This window comes from Cherax quadricarinatus, chromosome 60 (assembly GCF_038502225.1).
Source record: "Cherax quadricarinatus isolate ZL_2023a chromosome 60, ASM3850222v1, whole genome shotgun sequence".
Lineage (NCBI taxonomy): Eukaryota > Metazoa > Arthropoda > Malacostraca > Decapoda > Parastacidae > Cherax > Cherax quadricarinatus.
In genome coordinates, this window is record NC_091351.1 from 19,509,195 (window position 1) to 19,530,634 (window position 21,440).

The window sequence follows — 21,440 nt, forward strand, 5'->3', positions numbered from 1 at the left end:
GAATTTTAAGAGAATTATGACTTGGTGTTTGTATTATGTCCATAAGACACTGCCGTGTCGTGATACCGGTATAGATGGCTTGATTAAAGGTAAGATGAATCAATGCTTCCTTTGTCACTTCTAGACACACTGAAGGTAGTTTAGTAACGTCGTGAACAGCTCGTCTTACTTACAAGTGTTCTTCTTCACTTAGTCTGTTCGACACACAATATATCTTTCAAATTGTTTCAATGTCACTCGAATTGTTATTGCTTGTTCAAGTGTTTCCCTCGTGAATGTTATGTGTGTCCATGGTTAAGTCACGGAATTACTGGTGATACCTCACTTGTGGGAGTTACATTGCTATTCATCATTGTATCTCTCCCTTAGCTCTCCCTAGTGATTATCTGAGCACAAATAAGCGACACAGAGATTACTCGGTCTGGCGACGAATTTACGTTTCAGTGCTGTGTGGTAGTCGGTAACTTTTTGCCGTTGTTCACTCGCTCACTTAGATTGATTCTGCAAGATCGTTCTTGTATGACTAGATGTCTTGGTGTCACCCATGCATCCTTTTACAGGGGTAATAATGTTGACATAATATCTGAAGTTATGGATGCGAGCCATCAATTCATGGCTGAGCTAGGTAAAACGATTTCCTTGACTCAGAGCCGTTTCATGTTATATGAGTCTTATTATCTATAATTCAGTGGTCGTCAACAAGTCTGCCACACTTGATGGTCAAATGTATGGTGAGGGCCTTGGGGTTTTGTTAACACTATACAGTATGGAACCTACATATAAGTGAATTCATAATTATACATCTCATCTGAATTCCACTTAAATCCAGTTTAGTTACAATCTAAATCTGCCTGGTTAGGACTTGTAAGATGTGAGATGTTGTGGCGGTGTACGATATTTAATCTTTGTCCATCTCTATTAATGGAAAGAGGGAGGTGTCACGACCTCCTTGTTCCATATCCATTTCTCCACATGTGAGAACAAAGAAAGAGGGGTCACAGCCTCATTCCAGCTCGCCCCCTGTTGGAGATTTTTCTCCAGACTGAGGGATTCGCTGTGTTTCTTGTAGGTAAACCTTATTCGTTTCCTAGCATCCTTTTAATGTTCACACTAGGCACCACTGCTGATTGTCTTGTCTTAGGAATGTCAGTCTGTGAGGTTCCATGAGAATCGCTAGATTCACTTTCAACGCTGCGTAATTCTAATTGCACTAGTTATGTATTGTCCATTGGTTAACTACATACCTTTGCTCAAAACTTCAGCTCTCCTTATGATTCCATTTGTATCAGGATATATGGTCACTATCTTTCCTATAGGCCACTGAGACCTGGGACCATTATTACCAATGATTACGATGTTTTTAGGATTTATGGACGACTTATTTTCAGGAACTCCAGCTCCAGAGAAGTGTTCTCGCAGTGAGGTTAGATAGTCTTCTCACCAATATTTCTCCCAACGTTCAAGCATTTTATTGAGGTTTTTGAATTTATGTCTGAGTTGCTCAGGCTTGAGATAAGTGCGGTGCTCCAAGATTTCATTATCATTTATTAGATGATTCGGATGACTTTTTTCAGCTTCATTTACGATTTTCTGAATTCTTCCTGGTCGATTAATTTTACTACAGTGATCATCCTCTCACAGAATCGTCCATGCCAGGCAGCCTTGGGAGGTATGCATTTCCAATGACAACATCGTTGATTCAGCATCTGTTATACCTCTGGCTGATCATATATTATGCACATTTAAGCAGCACCGGCAACAAAGTTCGTTCCATTGTCTAAAATCTTCAGCCTGGGATACGCCCTTCTAGCTGCAAACCTTTTGAATAATTTAATAAAGGTTTCAGCAGACATGTCAGTGGCACCTTGAGTGGCAACTTCAGTGACACCTTCAGTAGCACCTTCAGTGGCACCTTCAGTGGCACCTTGAGTGGCACCTTCAGTGGCACCTTCAGTGGCACCTTCAGTGGCACATTTAGTGGCACCTTCAGTGGCATGTTCAGTGGCACCTTCAGTGGCACCTTTAGTGGTACCTTCAGTAGCACCTTCAGTGGCACCTTCAGTGGCACCTTCAGTAGCACCTTCAGTGGCACCTTCAGTGGCGACTTCAGTGGCACTTTCAGTGGCACTTTCATTGGTACTTTCAGTGGAGCTTTCAGTGGCACTTTCAGTGGCACCTTCAGTGGTACAGTTAGTGGCACCTTCAGTGGCACCTTCAGTGGCACCTTCAGTGGCACCTTCAGTGGCACCTTCAGTGGCACCTTCAGTAGCACCTTCAGTGGTACAGTTAGTGGCACCTTCAGTAGCACCTTCAATGGCACCTTCAGTAGCACCTTCAGTGGCACCTTCAGTAGCACCTTCAGTGGCACCTTCATTGGCACTTTCAGTGTCACCTTCAGTGGCACTTTCAGTGGCACTTTCAGTGTCACCTTCAGTGGCACCTTCAGTGGCACTCTCAGTGGCACCTTCAGTGGCACCTTCAGTGGCACTTTCAGTGGCACTTTCAGTGGCACCTTCAGTGGCACCTTCAGTGACACCTTCTAGATGTATCCCTGATGGGAACCGTGTTAATAGTTTTAGTTATAATAACTGGCCCAGTATAATCAACATCTGTCACCTCAGAGTGACATGACATAATCTTTCAGTATGGTATAGTGGTGGACCGGGTACTGACATGTTTGTTCATCAAAGTGACGACGTGTAGTGTAGTCCTTTATTTGTTGTTTCATACTTTGTTGTCCTTGAGGTATCCAATATGATTGTTGGATACGACACAGTGTGTCTGGTAATCCACCGTCTAACACGTTGTTGTGAGCATTATCAGTAATCAGTCTAGTTAGCCAATGATTTTTGAGGATCAATATGGGATATATTGCTTCCTTAGACAGTAAAGAATTGTGGATCCTTCCACATCTTGTAAACTCTTCTTTGTTGATTTATTCTGAGTTGCAGAAATTTTGTACTCTGTAAAGAGGACATCTTTCAGTATATGTTTTATCCAGTATTTGATGAGCTCAGGAAAATCATAATTAGACTTTGTCTTTTTAATGAATTTGAAGACAAAGTTGCAATTCTTAAGAGTCTGCCAAAAGAGGAATATTTAGATCCTTCAATGACTGCCTCTGCTATGTCTACTGGGTTTAAGTACGTTATTTCTGCCGTGCTCAAGCAGACTGTTTCTTCTGGCATAATGTGAGCCTTTTGTTGAGGTCATTTATCATCATTAGAGAGCCACCTCGGTCCGTGGAGCCATAATTTATTATCCACAAAATTTTTGAGTGAAGCACCAGGTGACAACATGTCGGCTGGATTCTCTTTGGTAGAGATACGGAGGCAGAAGAAATCTCTCTGCTACTCCCTTATTTCTACTACCTTATTTTATACATAGACCAATTTACTCTTGTAGTGACAGTTTATCCCGTACAATGCCACTGATAAACCAAACACACTGGTTTACATCATACCTCGTGTCTAGAGTACTACAGAGATCCTACATGTCTTGAAGCTGAAATTTTGACTGCATGTCTAACTTTTATAATCATCTTTATCTACTGGGAATGTTCTAATTAGTTCAAAGGTTTCACCCTTTACTAAACACTTAAGGTAATTCAGCTTAGCTTTATCATCAATGTCTGTTATACTGTCTATCAACTCCTCAGTCATGACCCTGAAATACAGATAATGATAGTTAATATAAGCTGGGTATTTGAATTAATTATAACAAGTGTTTGTTCACTGACAGAAATAATATTTCTTTGTAACAATTTTCTTAAATTCACAACATAAATCTGAAACTGTCTTTTGCTTGTTATTCATCATAAATTCAACTTTAGATGATTTGAAGGCTGTTTCTTATGTTTTTTGACGTTGAGAAGGCAAATATGTAATTGTTATAGTTTTTGTTGTTAATTATTATTGTTTAATGTCTTCTAACGTGGTTTAACTATCTTAAATTTCAACGTTTGTTTAAAAGTTTTTTTTTTAATATTCTGAATGTTTCCAAATATGGATGTTTGCAAATGCTTCCTTATCTGTGCCAAATTTAATTTTTCTTGTAATGTGTGTTTATTTAATAAACACACATTTAATAATATTTAATCAAATAAACACACATTACAAGAAAAATAAAAATTGGTACAGATAAGTAAACATTTGCAAACATCTGTATTTGGATAAAATAAAAAAATTAAAAAAAAAAAAACATTTAAACGAACGTTGAAATTTAATATAGCTAAACCACATTAGAAGACATTAAACACTAATAATAATAACAAAAACAATGGCAATAATAATAATTTCTCAAACCTATGTAAATATTAAGAAACAAGAAGTATGTAGATATAGGTAAGTGATACACATTAAGGACACTTCTGACTTTTATTTATTTATTAATACATAGGCCGTCTCCCACCAAGGAAGGGTGGGCCAAAAAAGAAAAACTTTCACCATCATTCACCCTAGCACTGTCTTGCCAGAGGCGCGCTTACACTACAGTTATAAAAAGCAACATTAACACCCGTCCTTCATAGTGCAGACACTGTACTTCCCATCTCCAGGAATCAAGTCCGGCCTGCCAGTTTCCCCAAATCCCTTCATAAATGTTACCTTGCTCACTGTTGCATGCAAAGAGTATGTAATGTTTATTCAGAACATGTTAGCACACTCACATAGGCTACCTCACCAATCAGCGAACCAGATGCTAAGGATCTGATGATCCAATGGGGCCCCATCGTCAGATCAGTATCTTGGTTCAGCCAATGAGAAGGTGGATCTGACAACTGTGAAGGCGAAGTGGTTACCAACCACGTTTTCACTCTTGTCATTTCCATTCTAGAGCTGGTTGAAGCACGATGGTCTGCTTTCTCTTGGATGCTACTCTGCCTTGATTACCGTGGCGTGCACTAATACCTATTGCTGTATATAGTGTACATAATGATGTTTATACTTGGTGAAGGATAATATAATTCAAAGTTTTTCTGCTGTGATTATTTTGTTCCCTATACACCCAGGACAACAGGCCTTTCAAAACCTGGACTGTAATATTGGTAGCCTGCCCGAGAGCTACACCTGACTTAAGAACATAAGAACATAAGAACATAAGAACGAAGGAACACTGCAGAAGGCTTACTGGCCCATGCGAGGCAGGTCCAAGTCTCCTACCGGCTTAAGCCAATGCACCCAACCTAGTCAGGTCAGGTCACATTGACTTAAGGGAGGAACACGGCAACCGACCTGGTAGCACAAGCTATCAGGTCTAACTCACACCCACCCACATCCACTCATGTATTTATCCAACCTATTTTTAAAGCTACACAACGTTCTGGCCTCTATAACGGTACTTGGGAGTTTGTTCCACTCATCCACAACTCTATTACCAAACCAGTACTTTCCTATATCCTTCCTGAATCTGAATTTTTCCAACTTAAAACCATTGCTGCGAGTCCTGTCTAGGCTAGATATTTTCAGCACACTATTTACATCCCCTTTATTTATTCCTGTCTTCCATTTATACACCTCAATCATATCCCCCCTAATTCTACGTCTTTCTAGAGAGTGCAGATTCAGGGCCCTTAGTCTATCCTCATAGGGAAGGTTTCTGATACATGGGATCAACTTTGTCATCCTCCTTTGTACATTTTCCAGAGAATTTATATCCATTCTGTAATAAGGTGACCAAAACTGTGCAGCATAATCTAAATGAGGCCTAACCAAGGATGTATAGAGTTGAAGAACAACCTGAGGACTCCTATTATTTATGCTTCTTGATATGAAGCCAAGGATTCTATTAGCTTTATTGCGAACACTTATGCACTGTTGTCTTGGTTTCAGATTACTGCTAACCAGAACTCCTAAATCTTTTTCGCAATCCGTAATATTAAGATCTACATTATTTAGTTTATATGTGGCATGGTTATTGTCCTGTCCAACATTTAGAACTTTGCATTTGTCTATATTAAACTGCATCTGCCACTTCTCCGACCACTGCATCAGTCTATTCAAATCTTCCTGGAGTGCTCGAATGTCCTCGTCAGAATGAATTCGACGGCCTATTTTGGTGTCATCGGCAAACTTGCCGATGTCGCTCTTTATGCCCTCATCTATGTCGTTTATGTAGATTGTGAACAGCAGGGGCCCAACACTGACCCCTGTGGAACACCGCTCGTGACACTTCCCCACTCTGATTTCTCCCCATTTATGCAAACTCTCTGCTGCCTATTTGTCAACCATGCCTCTATCCAGGAAAAAATTTCACCTCCTATTCCATGTGCTTTAATTTTCCTCAATAGTCTCTGATGTGGGACCCTGTCAAAAGCCTTACTGAAGTCCATATACACAATATCATATTCATTACCATGATCTACCTCCTCAAATACCTTAGTGAAAAAAGTTAATAAATTCGTAAGGCAGGAACGCCCCTTTGTAAAACCATGCTGAGATTCGTTGATTAATTTATGCTTTTCAAGGTGGCTACGAACTGCCTCGGCAATTATTGATTCCATAAATTTTCCCACTATGGAGGTTAGGCTTATTGGTCTATAGTTCGAAGCTAAGGACCTGTCACCTGTTTTGAAAATAGGTATCACATTTGCCATTTTCCACTTATCTGGCACCATGCCAGTTTGTAGTGATATGTTGAAAAGATTAGCCAAAGGTGTGCTAAGCTCCTCTTTACATTCCTTTAGAACCCTTGCATACAGTTCATCAGGGCCTGGGGATTTGTTAGGTTTTAATTTATCTATTTGCCTAAGGACCATGTCACTTGTGACCCTAATAGTACACAGTTTATTATCGTCCTGTTCTACATAATTTATCATTACTGGAATATCGCTGGTATCCTCCTGTGTAAAAACTGAGAGGAAGTATGTGTTAAAAATTCTACACATTTCCTTATCACTGTCAGTGAGCTGACCCGAGGAACTTTTGAGTGGGCCTATCTTGTCCCTGATCTTACTTCTGTATACCTGAAAGAATCCTTTTGGGTTAGTCTTCGATTCTCTTGCAACTTTAACCTCATAATCTCTTTTTGCTTTTCTAATTCCCTTTTTTATTTCTCTCTTTAACTGAATATATCGATTTCTCAATTGCCCCTCTCCTCTTTTGATTTGCCTATATATGCCTCTCTTTTGACCAATCAGATATTTTAATCTATTGTTCATCCATTTAGGATCATTTTTGTTTGATCTGATTTCCCTATTTGGAACATAATTTGACTGAGCAGCTAGAACTATGCCCTGGAAAGCATCATATCGGCAACCATCACCACCTACCTGACCCTTAGTCAGGTCATTCCAGTTCAGCCCACCTAAGTAATTTTTCAGTCCTATGAAATCAGCCAAGCGAAAGTCAGGGACGGAGACTTGATTGCCATTATTAGGGGAATTCCATGATATATTAAAACTGAGTGATTTGTGATCACTTTCCCCAAGCTCATCATTAACCTCAAGATTATTAATTAGTGTTTCCCTACTGGCAAGAACCAAGTCAAGGAGGTTATTTCCCCTAGTTGGCTCTGTCACAAACTGTTTTAAAAAACAATCCTGGATCGTATCAAGAAAGTCACCTGACTCTAAATTTCCTGTCAAATTGCTCCAGTCAATCTGTCTATAGTTGAAATCTCCCATTAGCACAACATTTTCGTATGTAGATGCCTTACGAATTTCGTCCCATAGAAGTTTACTGCACTCCCTATCAAGATTTGGGGCCCTGTAAATCACACCCAAAATTAGTTTTTCTCGGCCCTCGAGAAGCTGTAACCAAACAGATTCAGTGGCTGACGCTTCTAATTTAATATCTTGTCTAACACAACAATTTAAATTGTCTCTGACATACATCGCTACTCCACCACCTTTCCTGTTGACCCTGTCAGTGTGGAATAATTTATAGCCTTGTATGTGACATTCAGAGGGCATCTCTCTATCTTTCAGATTGAGCCAGGTCTCTGTTATAGCAATAATATCTATGTCTCCTGCACTTGCAATTAATCTTAGCTCATCTATCTTATTTCTTACACTCCTGCTATTAGTATAGTAAACCTTAAGGGAGCTAGTCCCTTGCTGGCCTCTGCTGTCCCCCTTTGTTTGCTGACCTGATCTATTGTCTTTATTTATAACTTCATGCTGAATGCCTTTTATACATTTACTGTTTCCAACCCAAGTGTTGCAACCTGCTTGTTTCCCACACACACCCATACCTCTATCTTCCATCAGTTTAAAATCATAGGCATTTCACCAATGGCCTTCTCAATCGAGTCTGCAAGTGCTGACTTGGAACAGGAGCTGAGCCTAGAGTTGAAGATGACTGGCTATCTGGCATTGCATCAGCTTTGCCATTGCTTCACGAATTTTGTGTGTCAACTTTACTTTTGCTTCGTTATGATCAGTCTTGCTCTCGTGTGAGTATTCTGCAGTTGGTTTTGCTAATGCGTGTCAGCCCTGCTACTGTATGTGCGCACTTCGCATTCTGCTTTATTACATGTTAACCTTGCTATCGTGTGAGTATTCTGCAGTTGTACAATGCATAGCTGAGTGTGTATTGCAAACAGCGTGTTAAGTTGGGATTAATGCCGCCTAGACAAGTCAGACGATTAGTGTCTGAATTCACTCTATTAGACTCACCTAAGTTTTCCCTACAGCGTTGTTGGTGAATTGCTTGTTCCATCAGCATTAAGTACGAACGCACTTTTACGGCTGCGCAGCTTCGTAATCTTATAAGCATCAAACTTCGAGCAGAGGAGATGGCACACCAGACTCCTGTTTCTCCCTCGACAGAAGCTAAGCGTAGATCCCAGTTGAGATACCTACAAACCAATGGGGGAGAAGCAACCCCTGAGCAAAACCAGCAGTTTGAAGCGTCGGGGTTGTCTGGGGGAGAGTCTGCTGCATTGGCACTTATCTTTTTTTTTTATTTAAAACATAGAACAAATACAATAATGCATAAGAGTGTAATAAAATTAAAAACTATACTGGATATTAACAAAAACCTCTATTACACAATCCCAGTACAGAAAATAAGCACTATAGATAATGGCCATATAACAACCATATACACAACCCACAACATATCCTACAAACCCCTCCTTTTACAATAATTATTATAGCCAGTGCAGACACACAGCTGACACTTCTCCCCCCCCCCCGTTCTAAGCAACATACCTTAATTATCCTAACATTTAGGGTCATACCCTGACCTCATCAAAAACTTAATGAGTATTTACCAAAAGTTGGTGGTGCATCAACAACAAAACACAAAAACATAAAATTACGGACTAAATGTGAAAATTTTGTATGGACTGCCTCCAAGTGAGTCGCCTACCCTGGCAAACTCTGTTGACACCGAGCTCTGAGGTGGGTACCTCAGCCTCACAAGTGGCTTATAGGACAGAATTTCACAAATGATTGATGTTACAAGAAAACCTCGCCTGCATGCACGTATAAAGGGCTAACTTACTTGGTGTTGCAGCATATATCCTGATCTTCACTTCCCTAAGCTAGCCTTAGCCCCTTTGGACTTCCTCTCAGAAACCACGTGCAACTGAGAGCCTTAATTCCTGCAATATTCAATCGTAATTAGTGTCCTGCCTGCACCTCAGAAATTCCTATATCCAAGAGGGTATGTATCCCCTAGTATAACTATGCAGACTCAGACACTAGCTTCCAGACTGCTCTGAGACACTAGTACTTACTGGGCATGCTCAACCTGTTGCAACCGGGCCCACAGTTGACTCAACTCACAATCTCCCAAGACACTGGCCAGTAATCTACGAGATAAAGGTGAAGGTCTTGTCTTACTGTATGGGCCTGATGGAGGAGGTCATCTATGGTACATCGAGGTGCCTCTACCAGATTTCCCCAGGTCTCAGATGTGAAGACACGTGGGGGGCGCCGTCTGCTGATCACGGCATGTGTTGTCCAGGTGGTGTCTGTCTTAAGAAGGATGCTATTCTGTCTTTGTGACCCGCGCCTCGTCATTCAAGCTAGGGCTGCCAGTTCTCCCTAGCTAACTTATCCTAGTGTTTGCCTACATTATCGGCCTATTACTACCTATGTTAAGGTCTTAGGTCTACATTATTATTATCTACAGTTGTCTCAATAATCCTAATATTAGTGTACTACCAGTAAAACTACCTACTCCTTCCCTGAAGAGTAAATCTATAAATTAAATACATGCTTACCAAGAATCCATCGCTGACCAGAGAGAATGCTGTTTGTTTGGGAGGGTTTTAAGGGCCGCCCAGCTCAGCCGTCCCGTACTGCCATGCTGGATCTGTCCTGTGGAACTTTAGGGACCAAATAAATTTCCACACTAAAACAGATATGAACATTACATTCCTATACACATACACCTTTATAAGCAGAAGAATATACACCAACAATATATATTATCAAAGAGTTAACCCGACAAAGGGTTAATGTAACAACCGTGAAAAACAAAATTTTTATAACATTGCATAACGTGAAGTTCACGCTTAAAATGCAAGAAAATACACCACATGCTGCGTTATCAGTAAAATACTAGGATATGTAAATATTTTAAAAGAATCCAAGACTAGGACATGAATAAGATTATCCAAATGGTTCATCATGATTTTAGTAAGAAAACAACACCATACCAAACTCCTTATAACATCTAACACGCCACATACAAACATACCAAAACTTAACACACATTCCACCAGACTAGACTTTCGCCGTGCCTTCTATCACGTGCCTAACTAGTATTACATACAAATAAAATATACAATGAATATTAATTTAGGTTACTAATCCTTATTCACGCATGAGTACATAATAAGTAATTACTTCAAAACTGATGCAGGAACACGTTACAAAAATTGCAAAAAAACTCAATGCTTCAAGGATCATAGTGAAAGGAATACCCTTTCATAATTCGCTACCAAAGAAAATATTCATATTATATATTTTATATGTTATATATTAATAAATGTTATATATTTAAACTGTCATTTATACCTTCCTCAACAAGGGAACTAAACAAAACAGATCTTTCACACCATCACATCCAGTTCCACAAGTGTACCTCCAGTCACACCCATCCGCCCATCACTTCACACCCAAGGAGGTCAGCCCGTTGAAAACCCGACTCCCCCCACCTTTACCAACATACTCACCCCGGCAGTTAAAACCCGTTATAACGCCAATAAATTCTCTATTGTTAGTCCTCTATAACCTTCAGAAAAAAACCTCATCCCACCTTTTCCCGTTTATGTCTCTATTGCGACACAAAGTTCGATAAAACGTCGCCGACAAAATCATTCTCAGCACTTCCCCACCCTCCTTCCCTCTCATACCCCATAAAACATATATGTAGTCCACAATTATATATGCTAAACCCCTTGCCACACCCTCATCTACCCCAATCATATCAAGACTCAACGCTCGCAATACCGACACACCATGACCCCCCAACCTTGCCACTACCTTACTCATCCATACCCTGATGTACTCCAAACCTTCACAAAAATAGACAACATGATACACGGTCTCTTCCTCACTGCATCTGCTACACCCCCCACCCTCGATGACCCTCCTATCTCGGAGCATCGCTCCCACTGGCAAAATACCATGTAGGAAACAATACATAACCTCACGCACCCTAGGTCGTATCCTTAATTTACTAAATCTTTGCCATATTACATCCCATGCATACATGGGGTAGATCCCTTCAACCGGCACCACTACATGTCGCTCTAAGAATTTACACAAAGTTCCCATCTTTACTTTTCCCATTTCCCTGGCTAACACTAAGGCATGTAACACTTTTTCACATTCCTTCATTTCCACTCCTCCATACCATTTCCGTAGGTGATCATGTACCTTATCTAGCTGCCCCCCCTTCCATCCACCTGCACGCATCACTTCCCTCTTAATGAGCACACATTTCACGAGCTTTCTCAAGTCCAACAAACCCAACCCTCCCTTACATACCGGCAATGTCACTACCTCCCTTCGCAACCAGTTGCACCCTGAATCCCACAAGCATTTGAACACCATTCTAAGAACACTCGTGATCGCCGTTCCTGTTAACGGCAACACTGCCGAAACAAACCAGACTTTACTATATAGTAATACACTGATGACAATTGCTCGTTGCCTAAGGGTTAAATGGTGAGGTCGCAGCATTCCCAAACGTTGCTGCACCTGTTCCACCATCCTATTCGAATTGTTGACCCTTGCAGCACTCAGTTCAGCCTCATATATGACACCACAGATTTTCAGACTCATAGTCCAACACTGCATGACATCACATCCCCATTCTAATCTCCCTGCCCATTCTCCCAGCCCCATAATCAATGATTTCTCCAGATTTTCCTTCATCCCAGTAGCTCTCCTAAACATGTGTACAACTTCCCCAAAAGTTCTAACTGTGTCTCCTCACTCACCAGAATAGTTGTATCATCAACATAGCCCACCAAACCAGGCCAAGGCTTCTGCTCACCATCCCCCCCAGTCCTTAGACGATCCTCCACCATCCTATAAAAAGGATCCTGAACACATGCAAACAATAGTTGTGATAATGGGCATCCCTGCCGAAGACCCCACTCCATGTTGACTCCCTCCCCCACACACCCATTGATTTGCACCCTTACCTTAGCTCCTGAGTACAACGTATCCACCCACACCACTATTTCTTCGCCAAACCCCTGTCTGAGGAGAATATCACTCTAAGCCCTTCTTTCCACTCTGTCATAAGCCCCTTGCCAATCCAATGCCAACAACGCCCCTCTTCCCTTTTCCATGTCCTCCAGGAACCCCTTTATGATCCCGTGGCCCTCGACCATTGACCTACCTGGCAACCCAAACTGAGACTCAAACACGACCCTCCCCACAACACATTTAAGCCTATTCCCAAGAATTTTCGCGAACAGTTTATAATCAGCACAAAGCAACGAAATGGCTAGGTAATCCCAAAGGGTACTCTGCTTTTCACCCTTCGGGACCAACACCACCACCGCCGTTGCCTGCAATTCTCCCATTTTACCTCCATCTTTCATGGCACTCATTAACCTTACTAGGAAACCCCTTAGCAGACCCCAGTGTTGTACATAAAATTCGCTTGGTAAACCATTTATCCCAGGTGCCTTTCCCTTCCTCATGTCCATAAGGGATCTCCATATTTCCTCCTCCTCAATGGCCCCACCCAGTGCCTCCCGATCACTCCTCCCCAGTTCGCACGGCACATACATACGTGCCCAAGAACCTCGCCATCCACCCCACTACTTTTCCCGTATTCCTCAAACCATCTATCTGCATATGCACTCATCCCCGTTGTTTCCCATAATACCTGACCCTCTCTAAAACCCCCCACTGAAGAAATGACTTACAATCCCGGTATTGTAGTCGTTTGCTGTCGTACCTTCTGTCCTCACAGCACACAAGCCGATGGCTTTTCGCCCCAGAGTACTTCGTCCAACCCCGCTTGTACCCGTACCACTGCAAAATGCTCTTCTTTCAAATTCCTTATCCTGTCCTTCAACATTTGTATATCTTCCACTGGGTAAACCCCCGCCACCGCCACCGCCCCTCCCCCTTGTAACAATCCCTTAATCTAGATTCTAAATAATTTGACAAACCATACTGCAACTGATTAATCCATTTGCCCTCCCTCACATAAAATCGACGTATTCTTACCTTAGCCTCACTATCCCACCATCCTACCACATCCTCCTCAGTCCTTCCCTCCACACAGAGCTGTTCCCAAAATACTGCAAAACCTTCCACTCCCTCCCCATCCCTCAAAACCATCGTATTCAGTTTCCAATAGCTTCCCTGCCTACGAGCCAAAGCTTCCCATCCCACCTCCACTATTACCGCCCTATGATCGGAAGACACCATCTCAATAGTTTTAAAAGACTACCAAAACCCTCTGAGATAAATATATCCTGTCCGAACGAGCCACATATTCCTGCCTTATAAAAGTATGTTCCACCTCCCACACTCCTCCCCCAAAAGCATCACATAACTGAAGATCTCTAAGAAGGTTCCCTAAGACTGAGGAAAATTATCCCACTCCTCTGGGTTCCACATCCGCCCTCTTAACTACACAATTCCAATCCCCCCCCCCACAATTGCCACAAACGGTAACATGCGTAGGAAGTACACAAGTTCCTCCTGCACAAAATCCATCTTCACTTTCACTTCACTTTCTGCTGGGGCATACACACACACAAACGCCACTCTCTCTCCCATTCACCATCCTTCCACATGTAATACTCTCCCCCCTCCCCCCTTCTTTCCTGTGCAATACAAACGGGCTCGCCTCCCTGATCGACACACCCACTCTTCCTTTTAAATGCTCAGTCGGCAACACATAAGCCTGGTACCCAGGCACCACTAATTCACGACCAAGTTTAAAATTATGTTCCTGTACAAAAGCCACGTCAACCTTGTATCTATTCAAACACATCTGGAAGCACTCACGTTTTACACCATCACACAGACCATTAATATTTACAGTTACACACCTGAGGCCGGTTTAAGGTTTCCCTTCCCGCATCATTTCAAGACTCTTCCCTTTCTGACCATTCCCCTGGGCATTGCCTTTGCCATGTACTCCACCCTCCTTTCCAACCATCCCCCCCCTTCTGCTGTGGCCCTCTCTTAGAGTCACTCTGGGTACCATAACCCCTTGCCTTTTTCCCCGGCCTTTGCGCTGGCGTCAGAACATCGTTTGAATCTGACGCTGCCACCCTTTTCCTCGTTGCTCACTCCGTCTCCATATCTGTATCCTGGGAGTCCTCACAATGGACTTCCACCTCTACCACCCTGAATTCGCCTCCATGTCCTTCCATGGACTCGCACTGTCCATCACAGGTGCCACCTGGTCCTCCCTCCTCCCGCACACACCTCCTTCGGCACACACCTCCTTCTGCCAGGATCCCAGGTTCCTGCTCGCTGCAACTCTCCACCTCCATAGACTGTAACATAGCCTGTAACACCGTCTCCAACTCCTCGATAGCTTTCACTTCTGCGCCCACTTGCACCTCTTCACTCGACATCTGTACAGTCAATGGGCTGGGAGATTCATGAATCGCCACGTCCCCTTCCGATTCCACAGGAGGAGCCACCACCTCTTCACTCCTCATGCGGCCACGCCCTCCTCCTTGCCTCTGTTCTTCCTCGATGGAGTCCCTGAGAAATACGGACCAGATGATTGCCAATTTCATTGGCAACATCTAGTGGGTTTGCTATATCAACACCGGCAACCCGCAGAACAGGAGCCGGGTCAGGAGAATATTTACCACTCAGTTTTCCTACTTTTTTCCAGGCATAGTTTTCTCATGCGCAGGTGCTCCGCCTCTTGCCAGCTCAGGAGCCATATTCCGCTTGCCACAATCTGCCGCTATATGGCCATATTCGCCACACAGTCGGCATGTACGCCTCTGCCCAGCATAGCCACCATTACCTGGGTTTTAAACTCCTCGAGATATACATACGAGAGTACAGGATGTCTCACCGTCATCTTGAGATTGAAATTACCCTCAGGAAATCCAGCGTATGCTCTTTTTACCCATTTTCCAGGTTGGGCTAGATGTACAGTCCCATATCTTTCGAAAACACTTCTGATATCTGCTTCATCAGCCTCAAAAGGCACGTTGCGGAGCTTGACCCACGAATAATGTCTTGATACATCCGTCAACCTGACTCTCACTGCCGGTGTTACGTTAATGCTGACATCTTGATAACGATCCACCAATGCCTCGTACACTTGAGCTGTTAGCACTTTCACGAATATTTTATAAACACCATTTAGTGCCACTCCATATAAATCCTCGTCTCTGATGCCGTATGTTTCTCTTATAATTTTGGGCAATAATACCTCGACTGACGTAGGCGTTAAAGCCCCACTAATGAGTTCAATGCCCACAGCATTCACTCTCTGGCGCACACCTAGCGTCATATTGTTTTCTGAGTAGCTCTTCTGGGTAAACAGTTGAGGGGTGCAAAGCACGACCTCACTCGACCTTATCCAGGCAGCGAATCATCATTGGCACTTGATTTAGCAAAAATCAATCTTGAGCAGACCAGGGAACAGAGAGCATATGCCAAAAGCAGTATACCTTGTTCCTCGTTTCATTGAAGCTGAGCCTGAATTATTTTTTGAAACATTCGAAAACCAGGCTTGAGCCTTGAGGTGGCCTGATTAGCATTAGGCGTCTTTGGTGAATACAGCATTGTTTGGTAAGGCACAAGAATTTACATCAGTGTTAAATGACACTGATTTCAGTAATTATCAGGTGGTGAAGACCACGGTTCTTGGTGCTTATCAATGTATTCCTGCCAAGCACAGAAAGGAATTCAAACCAGGTAGCCAACAGCTGGGTCAGTCCTCTGTTGACTTCGTAAGACTGCAGACCAAAACTTTTTCCAGTTGGTACAAGGCAAGTGGTGTCGCAAATTTTGACGAGTTGGTCCAGCTAATATTGGTAGATAACCTGCTGGAGTCTGTTGGACCAGAGGTTCCAGTCTTTCAGCAGGATCACGTGGTGACCACTGCATTGGAGGCAGCCAAGTTGGCTGATACTTTTGAAACCAACCGCTCCTTGTCCGCGCGGTCCTGTCTCTATTTTCAACAGCCTGACATGAGCAGAGATCGTCAAAGAAGAACTGACTGGAGGATGAAGTGCCAGGATGAAGGAGAACGACGACGTCAGCCAACTAAGTCATCTGGTGAGCCACGTCACTCAACTCATGGTCAACCTGGCGAGCCACATCACTCTACTCATGGTCATCTGGTGAGTCACGACATCAGTACCCAGAGTGGCACCAGCCACAACGTCAGCAAGAAACTAAGGTCAAGAAAGAGGTAGTATGCTACCATTGTAATAAATCAGGCCACATTCCTCCTAACTGCCCAAATAAACCCCAATCATTAGGGAAAATTTATAATGTTATGTCCCTGAAAGAAGTAGAGAAAGGGATGGCCCCATTTTATAGTTCGTGTCAGGAAAATTCAAATTATTATTATTATTATAATCAAGGGGGAAGCGCTAAACCCGGAGGATTATACAGCGCCTGGGGGGGGGGATGTGGAAGGTATTCAGGCTTAATTCGGGGAAGTGGAGCACAGATCCAATTCCCTAAATCAAGAGCCCCTCACCAACATCAAGGAACCTTCCTTGAGGGGAGGAAAATTCAAAGAAAACTGAAGTCAAAACCTTCAGGGATACTGGAGCCAATTGCTCACTTATAAGAGAGGGAGTACTTCCCCTTTCGGAACACACTTCCTTACAATCCTCCGTTCTTCTAGAAGCTTTTAGAGAACCAGTGTTTTCTGTCCACTTACACAAAATATACGTGCAGAGCAGGTATTACACTAGATATTTGACTGACCCGGCAAAATCCTAAGGGTTATCTGGGGAGAATGCTAACCTATCCTTGGACGACTCTGATCTCAGAATAGCCAATTTATTTTACGAAGAAAACTGGCCAGAGCCTCGTAAATTTTGTGAGCAGATCCAGATCAAGCCTTCCTATTCCCAGGTTGCAGGATTGCCAGATGTCTCTGTTTCCATGCCCGAGGGATTGTCCTTTCGAGAGGAACAGAGAAAAGACTTCATTAAATTTAGCTTTTCAGGCAGCCATGGGTAAATCCTTTTCAAATCACCCAGTCTAATATAAAATTAAAAAAGACTACTAAATCAGCACTGAGACTGGTAAAGAGATAGAGGGAAGGCAACAGTCAGACAGGTTAGTGGTTCCAAAAAACGTTTAGACCCCAAATATTAAATATAGCTCATAACTCTTCATTAGAAGACCATTTAGGAATTACTAAAACCCTGTATAGAATATCAAAAGAATTCTTTCGGCCAAAGTTAAGGCTGGATGTGAAGAATCATATCCGCTGTTGTAGAGAATGTCAGCAAGTAGGGAAACCTGGACACCCCATTAAACCTGCACCTCTTCATACTATACCTACCGATGGAGAACCTTTTGCAGAGTTAATTATAAACTGTGTAGGTCCACTACCTAAATCCAAGTCTGGGAATAAATACTTATTTACCATTATGGATAGAGTAACTAGATACCCAGAAGCAATTCCCATGCGTAGTATTAATACTAAAGCAATTCTTAAAGCTTTAACTAAATTTATCTCTTGCTTCGGCATTCCTAAATCTATTCAAAGTGATCAAGGTACTAACTTCACTGTCAAAGCTTTTAGGGAAGCATTACTAGGCAAGGGATAATTCACAACTTATCCACTGCTTATCATCCTCAGTCCCAAGGCGCCTTGGAAAGATTCCACCAGACGTTAAAAACAATGATGAAACGTTTTTGTATGCATTTTCCTACAAACTGGGATGAATCACTACTTGCACAGGGAAACTGTGCAGGAGTCTACCGGGTCTAGTCCCTTTGAGCTGATCTTTGGGCACGATGAACAAGGTCCTTTTCGGGTGCTCAAGGAAGGATGGATTGGAGAAGACGTCTACTTAACACCCTACAACCCTTCTTCAAGGTTGCAGGTGGCACGTCAGTTGGCTAAGGCTAACTTAAAAACAGCTCAAAACACGATGAAACAGAGGTATGACAGAAATTCAAAGTTTCATTCCTTCCATCCAGGAGACAAGATGTTGGTACAGGAACCTATACCTGGTCACACCTTAAAAATTAGATTTACGGGATCTATGCAGATTGTAAGTAAATTATCTGATGTAAATTATGTGGTGTTTCTTCTTGACAAGACCTCAAAAACTAAAACTTACCACATTAATCAAATTTAAGCATTTAATACACTAGATCAAGTCCCAGTAATGACTCTGTCCTCTGCCTCTGTAGATGACCCTGACTCTTTGCACTGTCCTCCTCAAGGACCCTAGCCCTTTAATGGTTGGGCTATCTAAAAATCAAGTAACAAGATTAACTGCGCTTCTACAATCTTACCCTGATATATTTTCGGATGTTCCGAAGAAATGTACACTAGGATATCATGATGTAGATGTGGGAAACTCTAAATCTACTAAACTTTCCCCCTACAGAGCTAATCCTGCAAAAACAGAAGCTACTTCTGCAGGAGGTAGAATTTCTGTTAGAGCATGGGTTAGTGGAGGAGTCATCTAGTCCCTGGGCTTCACCGTGCATCCTTGTTAAGAAAGCTGATGGAGGTTTACGAATGTGTACAGACTACCGTAAGGTGAATGAGGTCACAGTTGCAGATGCTTACCCTCTGCCACGTCTGGATGACGTAATCGGCTTTGTGGGTAACGCTACTCTTGTTTCCATGTTAGACCTTCTTAAAGGTTATTATCAGGTACCTTTGACAGATATGGAGAAGGAAATCTCTGGCTTCGTAATTCCAGGAGGTCATTGTCAATATACAGTTACTCCCTTCAAAATGAAAAACTAGCCCGCTTCATTCCAGAAACTGATCCATCAGGCTATTAAAGGACTTGAAGGCACGGCAGCTTCCCTAGACGACATTGTTATTGTGCCGGATACTTTGGGTCAACACATGTTTGGACTTAACGCTCTCTTTGAGACCTTCCAGAGTTTCCACTTAACTGTTGCCTTATCTAAGTCTTCCTTTGGCCAGGTTAATGTTAATTTTTTGGGCCATGAAGTAGGTAGTGGCAAAGTGGCCCCTAAATTTGCTAAAATTCATGCCATTAAAAATTATCCAGTTCCTCATGATAGGAAATCCCTCCAACATTTCCTAGGTATGGTAGGATTTTATAGAAGATTCTGTAAAAATTTCACAAATATTATAGCCCCTCTATCCTCACTTACCAGTCAAAAAGTCCCCTTTAAGTGGACATCAGAATGTCAAAAGGCTTTCCATAAAGCCAAATTAATCCTTTGTACTGCACCTATTCTCCTGTCTCCTGATATCCCCAAACCCTTTATATTGTAGGTAGATGCCTGTGAGTCTGGGTTGGGGGCAGTACTTCTGCAATCTGGGGACGATGGGTTGCAGCCTGTGGCTTACTATTCGGCCAAGTACCAGCTGCACCAGAGGGCTTACTCCATGATTGAAAAAGGAAGCCCTCGCTCTGGTACTGGTTTTGGAGCACTTTGACGTATATGTGGGTCAGATTTCTCAGGTGGTCAAAATCTATAGTGACCACAACCCTCTAGTTTATCTTCAGCACAAGGAAAATCACAACACAAGACTCGTGAGGTGGTCTATCAGGCTACAACCGTATAACATTAAAGTGCTTCACATCGCCGCAAAGAAAATGCACTGACTGACTCGTCTCGCATTTATTAGGTTAAGATGTGTTAGGGACTTTTGGTAAACAAATGACTAGCTTTTTTTCCCCTTTTGAATATAATGGATAACAGGCCTTTGAGAACCTGGGTTGTAATACTCACACTCCAACAGCATGTCAAGTCCTAAAACCGTTTGTCTCCATTCACTCATGTATGCTTGCTGGAAGTCAAAGCCCCTCACACACAAAACCTCCTTTACCCCCCTACCTCCAATCTTTCCTAGGCTAATCCCTACCCAGCCTTCCCTCCACTACAGATTGATACACTATGGAATCCAGGTCTGAACCACCTCAACAACCCCTACTCGGCCCTCTGGATAATAGTTTTGGTAATCCCGCACCTCCTCCTAATTTACAAACTACGAATTCTCTGCATTGTATTCACACCACACATTGCCCTCATACACGACATCTCCAATTCCTCCAGTTTTCTCCTCGTTGCAACATTCACCACCCATGTTTCACACCCATATCAGAGAGTTGGTTTCATAGATAAAGTTCTTTGTCTCCACAGACTCAGTGCACCATTCACCTTTTCCCCCTCATCAATTCTATGATTCACTGCATCATTCATAGACCCATTTGCTGACACGCCGACTCTTAATTATCTAAATATATTCACCTCCTCCATACTCTCATCCAATCTGATGAAAAACGAAGTGAACCATAGAACTGATGAGGAAATAAAGGTGGGTGGTATACTGAGGCATCTGTGAAGACAAAGAACCTTATCCATGGAAGCAAAAAATGAGAATGTATGAAAGTACAGTGGTACTAATGCTCTTATATAGGTGTGAAGCATGGGTTGTGAATGTTGATACCTCAGCTGGAGGCAGTGAAGATGTCGTGTCTGAGGGCCATGTGTGGTGTGAATATTATGTAGGCAAATGGTAGTCTGGAGAATAGGAGGAGCGGGATTACTAAAAGTATTATCCAAAGGGCTGACCAGGAGTTTCTGAGGGGGGTTGGACATTAGAGTGGATGGAACAAAACAAGGTGACTTGGAAGGTGAATAAATCTGTAGTGGAGGGAAGACGGGGTAGGGGTCGACCAGGGAAAGGTTGGGAGAGGGTAAGGGAGGTTTTGTATGCAAGGAGCCTAGGCATTCAGGAGGTGTGTGTGAACATGTTAAGTAGGAGTGAGTGGAGGCAACACTGTCACAACAATATGAGTGCTGCTAATCCACAGACCTGTGAAACTTGTTTCACGTAAAA